Raw genomic sequence first — 16,879 nt, forward strand, 5'->3', positions numbered from 1 at the left:
CTGGCCGAGTTGCTGGCGCGAGGCTGCTCTGCCCTGGGCGAGCCTTGCCCAGACTTGCCTCGCTGCTAGGCTTCCTGCCCAGGAAGGAGCAGGCTGCGCGAGGCTGGGAGACGCCACTGGCGCCTTCCTGGCCTCAGCTCCGCTCCTGCCTTGCCTTTGCACCTAGGCCCCAGGCGTCCTTGGGGAGGGCTTAGGGGCCGGTGGCTTGCACACTGCCAAGGGCTCCAGCAGGAAGAGCTCTGTGCGAGGGAAGGGAAGGGCCAGTGCAGGGCTCCTCCAGCGGTTGCTTGGCCGCCCAGGCTCAGCGCTGCACGGAGTGCACCAGGCTCCCAGGGCCCCTGGCTGGGGTCTGCAGCCCCGCACACCCGGAGGCTGACTCCCTGGGCGCCCAGCAGCTGCCTCACACACGTAGCTTTCCTAGCGCTCTCCTCCCCAGCAGAGACGTGTGCAGCTGGTTGGGGCCTGCCCCTGCGTGCCTGGGCTCCCGCGCACAGCCCCAGCTCAGGGCAAGCAGCCCCTGAGCCAAGACCTGCAGGAGGCGCAGAGCGCCCCCACCTGGAAGCCGAGAGAACAGCTGGCGGGGAGGCGAGCCTCCTCGAGGGAAGAAGAGGCAGCCCAGCCTCGTTTGGCTCAAGCCCTACTTGGCTGGAGCCGAGTGCGCCTCCAGGACGGCAGAGCTCCAGCTCTGCTCAGAGGCCCGTTCTGGCAGAGTTGCTGGCGCGAGGCTGCTCTGCCCTGGGCGAGCCTTGCCCAGACTTGCCTCCCTGCTAGGCTTCCTGCCCAGGAAGGAGCAGGCTGCGCGAGGCTGGGAGACGCCACTGGCGCCTTCCTGGCCTCAGCTCCGCTCCTGCCTTGCCTTTGCACCTAGGCCTCAGGCGTCCTTGGGGAGGGCTTAGGGGCCGGTGGCTTGCAGAGTGCCAAGGGCTCCAGCAGGAAGAGCTCTGTGCGAGGGAAGGGAAGGGCCAGTGCAGGGCTCCTCCAGCGGTTGCTTGGCCGCCCAGGCTCAGCGCCGCACGGAGTGCACCAGGCTCCCAGGGCCCTGGCTGGGTTCTGCAGCCTCGCACACCCAGAGGCTGACTCCCTGGGCGCCCAGCTGCTGCCTCACACACGTAGCTTCCCTAGCGCTCTCCTCCCCAGCAGAGACGTGTGCAGCTGGTTGGGGCCTGCCCCTGCGTGCCTGGGCTCCTGCGCACAGCCCCAGCTCAGGGCAAGCAGCCCCTGAGCCAAGACCTGCAGGAGGCGAAGAGCGCCCCCAACTGGAAGCCGAGTGAACAGCTGTCGCGGAGGCGAGCCTCCTCGAGGGAAGAAGAGGCAGCACAGCCTCGTTTGGCTCAAGCCCTACTTGGCTGGAGTCGAGTGCACCTCCAGGACGGCAGAGCTCCAGCTCTGCTCAGAGGCCCGTTCTGGCAGAGTTGCTGGCGCGAGGCTGCTCTGCCCTGGGCGAGCCTTGTCCAGACTTGCCTCGCTGCTAGGCTTCCTGCCCAGGAAGGAGCAGGCTGCGCGAGGCTGGTAGATGCCACTGGCGCCTTCCTGGCCTCAGCTCCGCTCCTGCCTTGCCTTTGCACCTAGGCCCCAGGCGTCCTTGGGGAGGGCTTAGGGGCCGGTGGCTTGCACACTGCCAAGGGCTCCAGCAGGAAGAGCTCTGTGCGAGGGAAGAGAAGGGCCAGTGCAGGGCTCCTCCAGCGGTTGCTTGGCCGCCCAGGCTCAGCGCCGCACGGAGTGCACCAGGCTCCCAGGGCCCCTGGCTGGGGTCTGCAGCCCTGCACACCCGGAGGCTGACTCCCTGGGAGTCCAGCAGCTGCCTCACACACGTAGCTTCCCTAGCGCTCTCCTCCCCAGCAGAGACGTGTGCAGCTGGTTGGGGCCTGCCCCTGCGTGCCTGGGCTCCCGCGCACAGCCCCAGCTCAGGGCAAGCAGCCCCTCAGCCAAGACCTGCAGGAGGCGCAGAGCGCCCCCACCTGGAAGCCGAGTGAACAGCTGGCGCGGAGGCGAGCCTCCTCGAGGGAAGAAGAGGCAGCCCAGCCTCGTTTGGCTCAAGCCCTACTTGGCTGGAGCCGAGTGCGCCTCCAGGACGGCAGAGCTCCAGCTCTGCTCAGAGGCCCGTTCTGGCAGAGTTGCTGGCGCGAGGCTGCTCTGCCCTGGGCGAGCCTTGCCCAGACTTGCCTCGCTGCTAGGCTTCCTGCCCAGGAAGGAGCAGGCTGCGCGAGGCTGGGAGACGCCACTGGCGCCTTCCTGGCCTCAGCTCCGCTCCTGCCTTGCCTTTGCACCTAGGCCCCAGGCGTCCTTGGGGAGGGCTTAGGGGCCGGTGGCTTGCACACTGCCAAGGGCTCCAGCAGGAAGAGCTCTGTGCGAGGGAAGGGAAGGGCCAGTGCAGGGCTCCTCCAGAGGTTGCTTGGCCGCCCAGACTCAGCGCCGCACGGAGTGCCCCAGGCTCCCAGGGCCCTGGCTGGGGTCTGCAGCCCCGCACACCCGGAGGCTGACTCTCTGGGCGCCCAGCAGATGCCTCACACACGTAGCTTCCCTAGCGCTCTCCTCCCCAGCAGAGACGTGTGCAGCTGGTTGGGGCCTGCCCCTGCGTGCCTGGGCTCCTGCGCACAGCCCCAGCTCAGGGCAAGCAGCCCCTGAGCCAAGACCTGCAGGAGGCGCAGAGCGCCCCCAACTGGAAGCCGAGTGAACAGCTGGCGGGGAGGCGAGCCTCCTCGAGGGAAGAAGAGGCAGCCCAGCCTCGTTTGGCTCAAGCCCTACTTGGCTGGAGCCGAGTGCGCCTCCAGGACGGCAGAGCTCCAGCTCTGCTCAGAGGCCCGTTCTGGCAGAGTTGCTGGCGCGAGGCTGCTCTGCCCTGGGCGAGCCTTGTCCAGACTTGCCTCGCTGCTAGGCTTCCTGCCCAGGAAGGAGCAGGCTGCGCGAGGCTGGTAGATGCCACTGGCGCCTTCCTGGCCTCAGCTCCGCTCCTGCCTTGCCTTTGCACCTAGGCCCCAGGCGTCCTTGGGGAGGGCTTAGGGGCCGGTGGCTTGCACACTGCCAAGGGCTCCAGCAGGAAGAGCTCTGTGCGAGGGAAGAGAAGGGCCAGTGCAGGGCTCCTCCAGCGGTTGCTTGGCCGCCCAGGCTCAGCGCCGCACGGAGTGCACCAGGCTCCCAGGGCCCCTGGCTGGGGTCTGCAGCCCTGCACACCCGGAGGCTGACTCCCTGGGAGTCCAGCAGCTGCCTCACACACGTAGCTTCCCTAGCGCTCTCCTCCCCAGCAGAGACGTGTGCAGCTGGTTGGGGCCTGCCCCTGCGTGCCTGGGCTCCCGCGCACAGCCCCAGCTCAGGGCAAGCAGCCCCTGAGCCAAGACCTGCAGGAGGCGCAGAGCGCCCCCACCTGGAAGCCGAGTGAACAGCTGGCGCGGAGGCGAGCCTCCTCGAGGGAAGAAGAGGCAGCCCAGCCTCGTTTGGCTCAAGCCCTACTTGGCTGGAGCCGAGTGCGCCTCCAGGACGGCAGAGCTCCAGCTCTGCTCAGAGGCCCGTTCTGGCAGAGTTGCTGGCGCGAGGCTGCTCTGCCCTGGGCGAGCCTTGCCCAGACTTGCCTCGCTGCTAGGCTTCCTGCCCAGGAAGGAGCAGGCTGCGCGAGGCTGGGAGACGCCACTGGCGCCTTCCTGGCCTCAGCTCCGCTCCTGCCTTGCCTTTGCACCTAGGCCCCAGGCGTCCTTGGGGAGGGCTTAGGGGCCGGTGGCTTGCAGAGTGCCAAGGGCTCCAGCAGGAAGAGCTCTGTGCGAGGGAAGGGAAGGGCCAGTGCAGGGCTCCTCCAGAGGTTGCTTGGCCGCCCAGACTCAGCGCCGCACGGAGTGCCCCAGGCTCCCAGGGCCCTGGCTGGGGTCTGCAGCCCCGCACACCCGGAGGCTGACTCTCTGGGCGCCCAGCAGATGCCTCACACACGTAGCTTCCCTAGCGCTCTCCTCCCCAGCAGAGACGTGTGCAGCTGGTTGGGGCCTGCCCCTGCGTGCCTGGGCTCCTGCGCACAGCCCCAGCTCAGGGCAAGCAGCCCCTGAGCCAAGACCTGCAGGAGGCGCAGAGCGCCCCCAACTGGAAGCCGAGTGAACAGCTGGCGGGGAGGCGAGCCTCCTCGAGGGAAGAAGAGGCAGCCCAGCCTCGTTTGGCTCAAGCCCTACTTGGCTGGAGCCGAGTGCGCCTCCAGGACGGCAGAGCTCCAGCTCTGCTCAGAGGCCCGTTCTGGCAGAGTTGCTGGCGCGAGGCTGCTCTGCCCTGGGCGAGCCTTGCCCAGACTTGCCTCGCTGCTAGGCTTCCTGCCCAGGAAGGAGCAGGCTGCGCGAGGCTAGGAGACGCCACTGGCGCCTTCCTGGCCTCAGCTCCGCTCCTGCCTTGCCTTTGCACCTAGGCCCCAGGCTTCCTTGGGGAGGGCTTAGGGGCCGGTGTCTTGCACACTGCCAAGGGCTCCAGCAGGAAGAGCTCTGTGCGAGTGAAGGGAAGGGCCATTGCAGGGCTCCTCCAGCGGTTGCTTGGCCGCCCAGGCTCAGCGCCGCACGGAGTGCACCAGGCTCCCAGGGCCCCTGGCTGGGGTCTGCAGCCCCGCACACCCGGAGGCTGACTCCCTGGGCGCCCAGCAGCTGCCTCACACACGTAGCTTCCCTAGCGCTCTCCTCCCCAGCAGAGACGTGTGCAGCTTGTTGGGGCCTGCCCCTGCGTGCCTGGGCTCCCGCGCACAGCCCCAGCTCAGGGCAAGCAGCCCCTGAGCCAAGACCTGCAGGAGGCGCAGAGCGCCCCCACCTGGAAGCCGAGTGAACAGCTGGCGGGGAGGCGAGCCTCCTCGAGGGAAGAAGAGGCAGCCCAGCCTCGTTTGGCTCAAGCCCTACTTGGCTGGAGCCGAGTGCGCCTCCAGGACGGCAGAGCTCCAGCTCTGCTCAGAGGCCCGTTCTGGCAGAGTTGCTGGCGCGAGGCTGCTCTGCCCTGGGCGAGCCTTGCCCAGACTTGCCTCCCTGCTAGGCTTCCTGCACAGGAAGGAGCAGGCTGCGCGAGGCTGGGAGACGCCACTGGCGCCTTCCTGGCCTCAGCTCCGCTCCTGCCTTGCCTTTGCACCTAGGCCTCAGGCGTCCTTGGGGAAGGCTTAGGGGCCGGTGGCTTGCAGAGTGCCAAGGGCTCCAGCAGGAAGAGCTCTGTGCGAGGGAAGGGAAGGGCCAGTGCAGGGCTCCTCCAGCGGTTGCTTGGCCGCCCAGGCTCAGCGCCGCACGGAGTGCACCAGGCTCCCAGGGCCCTGGCTGGGTTCTGCAGCCCCGCACACCCAGAGGCTGACTCCCTGGGCGCCCAGCTGCTGCCTCACACACGTAGCTTCCCTAGCGCTCTCCTCCCCAGCAGAGACGTGTGCAGCTGGTTGGGGCCTGCCCCTGCGTGCCTGGGCTCCTGCGCACAGCCCCAGCTCAGGGCAAGCAGCCCCTGAGCCAAGACCTGCAGGAGGCGAAGAGCGCCCCCAACTGGAAGCCGAGTGAACAGCTGGCGGGGAGGCGAGCCTCCTCGAGGGAAGAAGAGGCAGCACAGCCTCGTTTGGCTCAAGCCCTACTTGGCTGGAGTCGAGTGCACCTCCAGGACGGCAGAGCTCCAGCTCTGCTCAGGGGCCCGTTCTGGCAGAGTTGCTGGCGCGAGGCTGCTCTGCCCTGGGCGAGCCTTGTCCAGACTTGCCTCGCTGCTAGGCTTCCTGCCCAGGAAGGAGCAGGCTGCGCGAGGCTGGTAGATGCCACTGGCGCCTTCCTGGCCTCAGCTCCGCTCCTGCCTTGCCTTTGCACCTAGGCCCCAGGCGTCCTTGGGGAGGGCTTAGGGGCCGGTGGCTTGCACACTGCCAAGGGCTCCAGCAGGAAGAGCTCTGTGCGAGGGAAGAGAAGGGCCAGTGCAGGGCTCCTCCAGCGGTTGCTTGGCCGCCCAGGCTCAGCGCCGCACGGAGTGCACCAGGCTCCCAGGGCCCCTGGCTGGGGTCTGCAGCCCTGCACACCCGGAGGCTGACTCCCTGGGAGTCCAGCAGCTGCCTCACACACGTAGCTTCCCTAGCGCTCTCCTCCCCAGCAGAGACGTGTGCAGCTGGTTGGGGCCTGCCCCTGCGTGCCTGGGCTCCCGCGCACAGCCCCAGCTCAGGGCAAGCAGCCCCTGAGCCAAGACCTGCAGCAGGCGCAGAGCGCCCCCACCTGGAAGCCGAGTGAACAGCTGGCGCGGAGGCGAGCCTCCTCGAGGGAAGAAGAGGCAGCCCAGCCTCGTTTGGCTCAAGCCCTACTTGGCTGGAGCCGAGTGCGCCTCCAGGACGGCAGAGCTCCAGCTCTGCTCAGAGGCCCGTTCTGGCAGAGTTGCTGGCGCGAGGCTGCTCTGCCCTGGGCGAGCCTTGCCCAGACTTGCCTCGCTGCTAGGCTTCCTGCCCAGGAAGGAGCAGGCTGCGCGAGGCTGGGAGACGCCACTGGCGCCTTCCTGGCCTCAGCTCCGCTCCTGCCTTGCCTTTGCACCTAGGCCCCAGGCGTCCTTGGGGAGGGCTTAGGGGCCGGTGGCTTGCAGAGTGCCAAGGGCTCCAGCAGGAAGAGCTCTGTGCGAGGGAAGGGAAGGGCCAGTGCAGGGCTCCTCCAGAGGTTGCTTGGCCGCCCAGACTCAGCGCCGCACGGAGTGCCCCAGGCTCCCAGGGCCCTGGCTGGGGTCTGCAGCCCCGCACACCCGGAGGCTGACTCTCTGGGCGCCCAGCAGATGCCTCACACACGTAGCTTCCCTAGCGCTCTCCTCCCCAGCAGAGACGTGTGCAGCTGGTTGGGGCCTGCCCCTGCGTGCCTGGGCTCCTGCGCACAGCCCCAGCTAAGGGCAAGCAGCCCCTGAGCCAAGACCTGCAGGAGGCGCAGAGCGCCCCCAACTGGAAGCCGAGTGAACAGCTGGCGGGGAGGCGAGCCTCCTCGAGGGAAGAAGAGGCAGCCCAGCCTCGTTTGGCTCAAGCCCTACTTGGCTGGAGCCGAGTGCGCCTCCAGGACGGCAGAGCTCCAGCTCTGCTCAGAGGCCCGTTCTGGCAGAGTTGCTGGCGCGAGGCTGCTCTGCCCTGGGCGAGCCTTGTCCAGACTTGCCTCGCTGCTAGGCTTCCTGCCCAGGAAGGAGCAGGCTGCGCGAGGCTGGTAGATGCCACTGGCGCCTTCCTGGCCTCAGCTCCGCTCCTGCCTTGCCTTTGCACCTAGGCCCCAGGCGTCCTTGGGGAGGGCTTAGGGGCCGGTGGCTTGCACACTGCCAAGGGCTCCAGCAGGAAGAGCTCTGTGCGAGGGAAGAGAAGGGCCAGTGCAGGGCTCCTCCAGCGGTTGCTTGGCCGCCCAGGCTCAGCGCCGCACGGAGTGCACCAGGCTCCCAGGGCCCCTGGCTGGGGTCTGCAGCCCTGCACACCCGGAGGCTGACTCCCTGGGAGTCCAGCAGCTGCCTCACACACGTAGCTTCCCTAGCGCTCTCCTCCCCAGCAGAGACGTGTGCAGCTGGTTGGGGCCTGCCCCTGCGTGCCTGGGCTCCCGCGCACAGCCCCAGCTCAGGGCAAGCAGCCCCTGAGCCAAGACCTGCAGGAGGCGCAGAGCGCCCCCACCTGGAAGCCGAGTGAACAGCTGGCTCGGAGGCGAGCCTCCTCGAGGGAAGAAGAGGCAGCCCAGCCTCGTTTGGCTCAAGCCCTACTTGGCTGGAGCCGAGTGCGCCTCCAGGACGGCAGAGCTCCAGCTCTGCTCAGAGGCCCGTTCTGGCAGAGTTGCTGGCGCGAGGCTGCTCTGCCCTGGGCGAGCCTTGCCCAGACTTGCCTCGCTGCTAGGCTTCCTGCCCAGGAAGGAGCAGGCTGTGCGAGGCTGGGAGACGCCACTGGCGCCTTCCTGGCCTCAGCTCCGCTCCTGCCTTGCCTTTGCACCTAGGCCCCAGGCGTCCTTGGGGAGGGCTTAGGGGCCGGTGGCTTGCAGAGTGCCAAGGGCTCCAGCAGGAAGAGCTCTGTGCGAGGGAAGGGAAGGGCCAGTGCAGGGCTCCTCCAGAGGTTGCTTGGCCGCCCAGACTCAGCGCCGCACGGAGTGCCCCAGGCTCCCAGGGCCCTGGCTGGGGTCTGCAGCCCCGCACACCCGGAGGCTGACTCTCTGGGCGCCCAGCAGATGCCTCACACACGTAGCTTCCCTAGCGCTCTCCTCCCCAGCAGAGACGTGTGCAGCTGGTTGGGGCCTGCCCCTGCGTGCCTGGGCTCCTGCGCACAGCCCCAGCTCAGGGCAAGCAGCCCCTGAGCCAAGACCTGCAGGAGGCGCAGAGCGCCCCCAACTGGAAGCCGAGTGAACAGCTGGCGGGGAGGCGAGCCTCCTCGAGGGAAGAAGAGGCAGCCCAGCCTCGTTTGGCTCAAGCCCTACTTGGCTGGAGCCGAGTGCGCCTCCAGGACGGCAGAGCTCCAGCTCTGCTCAGAGGCCCGTTCTGGCAGAGTTGCTGGCGCGAGGCTGCTCTGCCCTGGGCGAGCCTTGCCCAGAATTGCCTCGCTGCTAGGCTTCCTGCCCAGGAAGGAGCAGGCTGCGCGAGGCTAGGAGACGCCACTGGCGCCTTCCTGGCCTCAGCTCCGCTCCTGCCTTGCCTTTGCACCTAGGCCCCAGGCTTCCTTGGGGAGGGCTTAGGGGCCGGTGTCTTGCACACTGCCAAGGGCTCCAGCAGGAAGAGCTCTGTGCGAGTGAAGGGAAGGGCCATTGCAGGGCTCCTCCAGCGGTTGCTTGGCCGCCCAGGCTCAGCGCCGCACGGAGTGCACCAGGCTCCCAGGGCCCCTGGCTGGGGTCTGCAGCCCCGCACACCCGGAGGCTGACTCCCTGGGCGCCCAGCAGCTGCCTCACACACGTAGCTTCCCTAGCGCTCTCCTCCCCAGCAGAGACGTGTGCAGCTGGTTGGGGCCTGCCCCTGCGTGCCTGGGCTCCCGCCCACAGCCCCAGCTCAGGGCAAGCAGCCCCTGAGCCAAGACCTGCAGGAGGCGCAGAGCGCCCCCACCTGGAAGCCGAGTGAACAGCTGGCGGGGAGGCGAGCCTCCTCGAGGGAAGAAGAGGCAGCCCAGCCTCGTTTGGCTCATGCCCTACTTGGCTGGAGCCGAGTGCGCCTCCAGGACGGCAGAGCTCCAGCTCTGCTCAGAGGCCCGTTCTGGCAGAGTTGCTGGCGCGAGGCTGCTCTGCCCTGGGCGAGCCTTGCCCAGACTTGCCTCGCTGCTAGGCTTCCTGCCCAGGAAGGAGCAGGCTGCGCGAGGCTGGGAGACGCCACTGGCGCCTTCCTGGCCTCAGCTCCGCTCCTGCCTTGCCTTTGCACCTAGGCCCCAGGCGTCCTGGGGAGGGCTTAGGGGCCGGTGGCTTGCACACTGCCAAGGGCTCCAGCAGGAAGAGCTCTGTGCGAGGGAAGGGAAGGGCCAGTGCAGGGCTCCTCCAGCGGTTGCTTGGCCGCACAGGCTCAGCGCCGCTCGGAGTGCCCCAGGCTCCCAGGGCCCCTGGCTGGGGTCTGCAGCCCCGCACACCCGGAGGCTGACTCCCTGGGCGCCCAGCAGCTGCCTCACACACGTAGCTTCCCTATCGCTCTCCTCCCCAGCAGAGACGTGTGCAGCTGGTTGGGGCCTGCCCCTGCGTGCCTGGGCTCCTGCGCACAGCCCCAGCTCAGGGCAAGCATCCCCTGAGCCAAGACCTGTAGGAGGCGCAGAGCGCCCCCACCTGGAAGCCGAGTGAACAGCTGGTGGGGAAGATAGCCTCCTCGAGGGAAGAAGAGGCAGCCCAGCCTCGTTTGGCTCAAGCCCTACTTGGCTGGAGCCGAGTGCGCCTCCAGGACGGCAGAGCTCCAGCTCTGCTCAGAGGCCCGTTCTGGCAGAGTTGCTGGCGCGAGGCTGCTCTGCCCTAGGCGAGCCTTGCCCAGACTTGCCTCGCTGCTAGGCTTCCTGCCCAGGAAGGAGCAGGCTGCGCGAGGCTGGGAGACGCCACTGGCGCCTTCCTGGCCTCAGCTCCGCTCCTGCCTTGCCTTTGCACCTAGGCCCCAGGCGTCCTTGGGGAGGGCTTAGGGGCCGGTGGCTTGCACACTGCCAAGGGCTCCAGCAGGAAGAGCTCTGTGCGAGGGAAGGGAAGGGCCAGTGCAGGGCTCCTCCAGCGGTTGCTTGGCCGCCCAGGCTCAGCGCTGCACGGAGTGCACCAGGCTCCCAGGGCCCCTGGCTGGGGTCTGCAGCCCCGCACACCCGGAGGCTGACTCCCTGGGCGCCCAGCAGCTGCCTCACACACGTAGCTTTCCTAGCGCTCTCCTCCCCAGCAGAGACGTGTGCAGCTGGTTGGGGCCTGCCCCTGCGTGCCTGGGCTCCCGCGCACAGCCCCAGCTCAGGGCAAGCAGCCCCTGAGCCAAGACCTGCAGGAGGCGCAGAGCGCCCCCACCTGGAAGCCGAGTGAACAGCTGGCGGGGAGGCGAGCCTCCTCGAGGGAAGAAGAGGCAGCCCAGCCTCGTTTGGCTCAAGCCCTACTTGGCTGGAGCCGAGTGCGCCTCCAGGACGGCAGAGCTCCAGCTCTGCTCAGAGGCCCGTTCTGGCAGAGTTGCTGGCGCGAGGCTGCTCTGCCCTGGGCGAGCCTTGCCCAGACTTGCCTCGCTGCTAGGCTTCCTGCCCAGGAAGGAGCAGGCTGCGCGAGGCTGGGAGACGCCACTGGCGCCTTCCTGGCCTCAGCTCCGCTCCTGCCTTGCCTTTGCACCTAGGCCCCAGGCGTCCTTGGGGAGGGCTTAGGGGCCGGTGGCTTGCACACTGCCAAGGGCTCCAGCAGGAAGAGCTCTGTGCGAGGGAAGGGAAGGGCCAGTGCAGGGCTCCTCCAGCGGTTGCTTGGCCGCCCAGGCTCAGCGCTGCACGGAGTGCACCAGGCTCCCAGGGCCCCTGGCTGGGGTCTGCAGCCCCGCACACCCGGAGGCTGACTCCCTGGGCGCCCAGCAGCTGCCTCACACACGTAGCTTTCCTAGCGCTCTCCTCCCCAGCAGAGACGTGTGCAGCTGGTTGGGGCCTGCCCCTGCGTGCCTGGGCTCCCGCGCACAGCCCCAGATCAGGGCAAGCAGCCCCTGAGCCAAGACCTGCAGGAGGCGCAGAGCGCCCCCACCTGGAAGCCGAGTGAACAGCTGGCGGGGAGGCGAGCCTCCTCGAGGGAAGAAGAGGCAGCCCAGCCTCGTTTGGCTCAAGCCCTACTTGGCTGGAGCCGAGTGCGCCTCCAGGACGGCAGAGCTCCAGCTCTGCTCAGAGGCCCGTTCTGGCAGAGTTGCTGGCGCGAGGCTGCTCTGCCCTGGGCGAGCCTTGCCCAGACTTGCCTCCCTGCTAGGCTTCCTGCCCAGGAAGGAGCAGGCTGCGCGAGGCTGGGAGACGCCACTGGCGCCTTCCTGGCCTCAGCTCCGCTCCTGCCTTGCCTTTGCACCTAGGCCCCAGGCGTCCTTGGGGAGGGCTTAGGGGCCGGTGGCTTGCACACTGCCAAGGGCTCCAGCAGGAAGAGCTCTGTGCGAGGGAAGAGAAGGGCCAGTGCAGGGCTCCTCCAGCGGTTGCTTGGCCGCCCAGGCTCAGCGCCGCACGGAGTGCACCAGGCTCCCAGGGCCCCTGGCTGGGGTCTGCAGCCCTGCACACCCGGAGGCTGACTCCCTGGGAGTCCAGCAGCTGCCTCACACACGTAGCTTCCCTAGCGCTCTCCTCCCCAGCAGAGACGTGTGCAGCTGGTTGGGGCCTGCCCCTGCGTGCCTGGGCTCCCGCGCACAGCCCCAGCTCAGGGCAAGCAGCCCCTGAGCCAAGACCTGCAGGAGGCGCAGAGCGCCCCCACCTGGAAGCCGAGTGAACAGCTGGCGCGGAGGCGAGCCTCCTCGAGGGAAGAAGAGGCAGCCCAGCCTCGTTTGGCTCAAGCCCTACTTGGCTGGAGCCGAGTGCGCCTCCAGGACGGCAGAGCTCCAGCTCTGCTCAGAGGCCCGTTCTGGCAGAGTTGCTGGCGCGAGGCTGCTCTGCCCTGGGCGAGCCTTGCCCAGACTTGCCTCGCTGCTAGGCTTCCTGCCCAGGAAGGAGCAGGCTGCGCGAGGCTGGGAGACGCCACTGGCGCCTTCCTGGCCTCAGCTCCGCTCCTGCCTTGCCTTTGCACCTAGGCCCCAGGCGTCCTTGGGGAGGGCTTAGGGGCCGGTGGCTTGCAGAGTGCCAAGGGCTCCAGCAGGAAGAGCTCTGTGCGAGGGAAGGGAAGGGCCAGTGCAGGGCTCCTCCAGAGGTTGCTTGGCCGCCCAGACTCAGCGCCGCACGGAGTGCCCCAGGCTCCCAGGGCCCTGGCTGGGGTCTGCAGCCCCGCACACCCGGAGGCTGACTCTCTGGGCGCCCAGCAGATGCCTCACACACGTAGCTTCCCTAGCGCTCTCCTCCCCAGCAGAGACGTGTGCAGCTGGTTGGGGCCTGCCCCTGCGTGCCTGGGCTCCTGCGCACAGCCCCAGCTCAGGGCAAGCAGCCCCTGAGCCAAGACCTGCAGGAGGCGCAGAGCGCCCCCAACTGGAAGCCGAGTGAACAGCTGGCGGGGAGGCGAGCCTCCTCGAGGGAAGAAGAGGCAGCCCAGCCTCGTTTGGCTCAAGCCCTACTTGGCTGGAGCCGAGTGCGCCTCCAGGACGGCAGAGCTCCAGCTCTGCTCAGAGGCCCGTTCTGGCAGAGTTGCTGGCGCGAGGCTGCTCTGCCCTGGGCGAGCCTTGCCCAGACTTGCCTCGCTGCTAGGCTTCCTGCCCAGGAAGGAGCAGGCTGCGCGAGGCTAGGAGACGCCACTGGCGCCTTCCTGGCCTCAGCTCCGCTCCTGCCTTGCCTTTGCACCTAGGCCCCAGGCTTCCTTGGGGAGGGCTTAGGGGCCGGTGTCTTGCACACTGCCAAGGGCTCCAGCAGGAAGAGCTCTGTGCGAGTGAAGGGAAGGGCCATTGCAGGGCTCCTCCAGCGGTTGCTTGGCCGCCCAGGCTCAGCACCGCACGGAGTGCACCAGGCTCCCAGGGCCCCTGGCTGGGGTCTGCAGCCCCGCACACCCGGAGGCTGACTCCCTGGGCGCCCAGCAGCTGCCTCACACACGTAGCTTCCCTAGCGCTCTCCTCCCCAGCAGAGACGTGTGCAGCTTGTTGGGGCCTGCCCCTGCGTGCCTGGGCTCCCGCGCACAGCCCCAGCTCAGGGCAAGCAGCACCTGAGCCAAGACCTGCAGGAGGCGCAGAGCGCCCCCACCTGGAAGCCGAGTGAACAGCTGGCGGGGAGGCGAGCCTCCTCGAGGGAAGAAGAGGCAGCCCAGCCTCGTTTGGCTCAAGCCCTACTTGGCTGGAGCCGAGTGCGCCTCCAGGACGGCAGAGCTCCAGCTCTGCTCAGAGGCCCGTTCTGGCAGAGTTGCTGGCGCGAGGCTGCTCTGCCCTGGGCGAGCCTTGCCCAGACTTGCCTCCCTGCTAGGCTTCCTGCACAGGAAGGAGCAGGCTGCGCGAGGCTGGGAGACGCCACTGGCGCCTTCCTGGCCTCAGCTCCGCTCCTGCCTAGCCTTTGCACCTAGGCCTCAGGCGTCCTTGGGGAAGGCTTAGGGGCCGGTGGCTTGCAGAGTGCCAAGGGCTCCAGCAGGAAGAGCTCTGTGCGAGGGAAGGGAAGGGCCAGTGCAGGGCTCCTCCAGCGGTTGCTTGGCCGCCCAGGCTCAGCGCCGCACGGAGTGCACCAGGCTCCCAGGGCCCTGGCTGGGTTCTGCAGCCCCGCACACCCAGAGGCTGACTCCCTGGGCGCCCAGCTGCTGCCTCACACACGTAGCTTCCCTAGCGCTCTCCTCCCCAGCAGAGACGTGTGCAGCTGGTTGGGGCCTGCCCCTGCGTGCCTGGGCTCCTGCGCACAGCCCCAGCTCAGGGCAAGCAGCCCCTGAGCCAAGACCTGCAGGAGGCGAAGAGCGCCCCCAACTGGAAGCCGAGTGAACAGCTGGCGGGGAGGCGAGCCTCCTCGAGGGAAGAAGAGGCAGCACAGCCTCGTTTGGCTCAAGCCCTACTTGGCTGGAGTCGAGTGCACCTCCAGGACGGCAGAGCTCCAGCTCTGCTCAGAGGCCCGTTCTGGCAGAGTTGCTGGCGCGAGGCTGCTCTGCCCTGGGCGAGCCTTGTCCAGACTTGCCTCGCTGCTAGGCTTCCTGCCCAGGAAGGAGCAGGCTGCGCGAGGCTGGTAGATGCCACTGGCGCCTTCCTGGCCTCAGCTCCGCTCCTGCCTTGCCTTTGCACCTAGGCCCCAGGCGTCCTTGGGGAGGGCTTAGGGGCCGGTGGCTTGCACACTGCCAAGGGCTCCAGCAGGAAGAGCTCTGTGCGAGGGAAGAGAAGGGCCAGTGCAGGGCTCCTCCAGCGGTTGCTTGGCCGCCCAGGCTCAGCGCCGCACGGAGTGCACCAGGTTCCCAGGGCCCCTGGCTGGGGTCTGCAGCCCTGCACACCCGGAGGCTGACTCCCTGGGAGTCCAGCAGCTGCCTCACACACGTAGCTTCCCTAGCGCTCTCCTCCCCAGCAGAGACGTGTGCAGCTGGTTGGGGCCTGCCCCTGCGTGCCTGGGCTCCCGCGCACAGCCCCAGCTCAGGGCAAGCAGCCCCTGAGCCAAGACCTGCAGCAGGCGCAGAGCGCCCCCACCTGGAAGCCGAGTGAACAGCTGGCGCGGAGGCGAGCCTCCTCGAGGGAAGAAGAGGCAGCCCAGCCTCGTTTGGCTCAAGCCCTACTTGGCTGGAGCCGAGTGCGCCTCCAGGACGGCAGAGCTCCAGCTCTGCTCAGAGGCCCGTTCTGGCAGAGTTGCTGGCGCGAGGCTGCTCTGCCCTGGGCGAGCCTTGCCCAGACTTGCCTCGCTGCTAGGCTTCCTGCCCAGGAAGGAGCAGGCTGCGCGAGGCTGGGAGACGCCACTGGCGCCTTCCTGGCCTCAGCTCCGCTCCTGCCTTGCCTTTGCACCTAGGCCCCAGGCGTCCTTGGGGAGGGCTTAGGGGCCGGTGGCTTGCAGAGTGCCAAGGGCTCCAGCAGGAAGAGCTCTGTGCGAGGGAAGGGAAGGGCCAGTGCAGGGCTCCTCCAGAGGTTGCTTGGCCGCCCAGACTCAGCGCCGCACGGAGTGCCCCAGGCTCCCAGGGCCCTGGCTGGGGTCTGCAGCCCCGCACACCCGGAGGCTGACTCTCTGGGCGCCCAGCAGATGCCTCACACACGTAGCTTCCCTAGCGCTCTCCTCCCCAGCAGAGACGTGTGCAGCTGGTTGGGGCCTGCCCCTGCGTGCCTGGGCTCCTGCGCACAGCCCCAGCTAAGGGCAAGCAGCCCCTGAGCCAAGACCTGCAGGAGGCGCAGAGCGCCCCCAACTGGAAGCCGAGTGAACAGCTGGCGGGGAGGCGAGCCTCCTCGAGGGAAGAAGAGGCAGCCCAGCCTCGTTTGGCTCAAGCCCTACTTGGCTGGAGCCGAGTGCGCCTCCAGGACGGCAGAGCTCCAGCTCTGCTCAGAGGCCCGTTCTGGCAGAGTTGCTGGCGCGAGGCTGCTCTGCCCTGGGCGAGCCTTGTCCAGACTTGCCTCGCTGCTAGGCTTCCTGCCCAGGAAGGAGCAGGCTGCGCGAGGCTGGTAGATGCCACTGGCGCCTTCCTGGCCTCAGCTCCGCTCCTGCCTTGCCTTTGCACCTAGGCCCCAGGCGTCCTTGGGGAGGGCTTAGGGGCCGGTGGCTTGCACACTGCCAAGGGCTCCAGCAGGAAGAGCTCTGTGCGAGGGAAGAGAAGGGCCAGTGCAGGGCTCCTCCAGCGGTTGCTTGGCCGCCCAGGCTCAGCGCCGCACGGAGTGCACCAGGCTCCCAGGGCCCCTGGCTGGGGTCTGCAGCCCTGCACACCCGGAGGCTGACTCCCTGGGAGTCCAGCAGCTGCCTCACACACGTAGCTTCCCTAGCGCTCTCCTCCCCAGCAGAGACGTGTGCAGCTGGTTGGGGCCTTCCCCTGCGTGCCTGGGCTCCCGCGCACAGCCCCAGCTCAGGGCAAGCAGCCCCTGAGCCAAGACCTGCAGGAGGCGCAGAGCGCCCCCACCTGGAAGCCGAGTGAACAGCTGGCTCGGAGGCGAGCCTCCTCGAGGGAAGAAGAGGCAGCCCAGCCTCGTTTGGCTCAAGCCCTACTTGGCTGGAGCCGAGTGTGCCTCCAGGACGGCAGAGCTCCAGCTCTGCTCAGAGGCCCGTTCTGGCAGAGTTGCTGGCGCGAGGCTGCTCTGCCCTGGGCGAGCCTTGCCCAGACTTGCCTCGCTGCTAGGCTTCCTGCCCAGGAAGGAGCAGGCTGTGCGAGGCTGGGAGACGCCACTGGCGCCTTCCTGGCCTCAGCTCCGCTCCTGCCTTGCCTTTGCACCTAGGCCCCAGGCGTCCTTGGGGAGGGCTTAGGGGCCGGTGGCTTGCAGAGTGCCAAGGGCTCCAGCAGGAAGAGCTCTGTGCGAGGGAAGGGAAGGGCCAGTGCAGGGCTCCTCCAGAGGTTGCTTGGCCGCCCAGACTCAGCGCCGCACGGAGTGCCCCAGGCTCCCAGGGCCCTGGCTGGGGTCTGCAGCCCCGCACACCCGGAGGCTGACTCTCTGGGCGCCCAGCAGAGGCCTCACACACGTAGCTTCCCTCGCGCTCTCCTCCCCAGCAGAGACGTGTGCAGCTGGTTGGGGCCTGCCCCTGCGTGCCTGGGCTCCTGCGCACAGCCCCAGCTCAGGGCAAGCAGCCCCTGAGCCAAGACCTGCAGGAGGCGCAGAGCGCCCCCAACTGGAAGCCGAGTGAACAGCTGGCGGGGAGGCGAGCCTCCTCGAGGGAAGAAGAGGCAGCCCAGCCTCGTTTGGCTCAAGCCCTACTTGGCTGGAGCCGAGTGCGCCTCCAGGACGGCAGAGCTCCAGCTCTGCTCAGAGGCCCGTTCTGGCAGAGTTGCTGGCGCGAGGCTGCTCTGCCCTGGGCGAG

The sequence above is a fragment of the Ovis canadensis genome, chromosome 17 (assembly GCF_042477335.2).
Source record: "Ovis canadensis isolate MfBH-ARS-UI-01 breed Bighorn chromosome 17, ARS-UI_OviCan_v2, whole genome shotgun sequence".
NCBI lineage: Eukaryota > Metazoa > Chordata > Mammalia > Artiodactyla > Bovidae > Ovis > Ovis canadensis.